Here is a 989-nt window from a genome sequence, read left to right as displayed (position 1 = left end):
GTATTGTTTCTTTGCCCGTCTCTTTTTACGTCTGAACTGCAACTGCTCACATCATTGCAGGCTAGCTGGCCAGTGCTGTCCAAGTATAATTCGCTGTAAAGCTGTTGTCCCGCACATTATCGCTCAGTCTGAGTGCGGTTAACACAGCATAAAACGTACCCTTAACATCGTACTTAACTGTACCGGTCACAACTGTTTCCGCTCCACGTGAAACGAAATCCAATAAGATTGCAGCAAACGCGGAAGAATACGTGGCGTAATGTTTACATCAGGTTTATTCTTATGATGAACAGAGTTTAGTTACACACGCCTCTGCCAATCGTGTGACGTTGTGTCGCATTGTGTTGGTGCAGCGTCGAAGTTTCGATACTCGTGTACTATTTTAAAGCCAACGGCCTTGCCGCAGTGGTAACACCGGCTCCCGTCAGATCACCGAAGTTAAGCGCTGCCGGGCTGGGCTAGCACTTGGATGGGTGACCATCCGGTCTGCCGAGCGCTGTTAGCAAGCGGGGTGCACTCAGCCCTTGTGAAGCAAACTGAGGAGCTACTTGACTGAGACGTAGCGGCTCCGGTCTCGTAAACTGACATACGGCCGGGGGAGCTGTGTGCTGACCACATGCCCCTCCACATCCGCATCCAGAGACGTTTGTGGATGAGGACGACACGGCGGCCGGTCGGTACCCGTTGGGCCTTCATGGCCTGTTGGGTAGGGTGAAACGCGTACGTTCCATATGTATTCATTACCAGCGATGGCGAGGCGTGATAGAATCTCTGACCAGAGAGTTATTTATCGTTGCTAGTCTGCGCTTGACCGCGCGACAGTTCAGTTGCTAGTCGGATATAGTTCGAGAGCAGTAGTTCTTGCGAGTGGACGGTTGTACTGAGCGGACGTCGACATGGGTCGGCGGCGTGCTCTCCCTCCATCTCTGGTCACGATTCAGGACGAGGTATTTTGTTATAGAAGGTAATGAAGCAGTATTGCGCTCAGC

General features: G+C 52.0%; 1 pseudogene; it reads left to right on the top strand.

Moving 5' to 3' along the window:
* Positions 1–387: 387 nt before the first annotated feature.
* On the top strand, positions 388–505 carry LOC126106970 (5S ribosomal RNA; annotated as a pseudogene).
* Positions 506–989: the final 484 nt, after the last annotated feature.

The sequence above is a fragment of the Schistocerca cancellata genome, chromosome 10, assembly GCF_023864275.1.
Source record: "Schistocerca cancellata isolate TAMUIC-IGC-003103 chromosome 10, iqSchCanc2.1, whole genome shotgun sequence".
NCBI lineage: Eukaryota > Metazoa > Arthropoda > Insecta > Orthoptera > Acrididae > Schistocerca > Schistocerca cancellata.
Note: the sequence above shows the minus strand (reverse complement) of the source record. Positions and strands in the feature narration are given on the sequence as shown.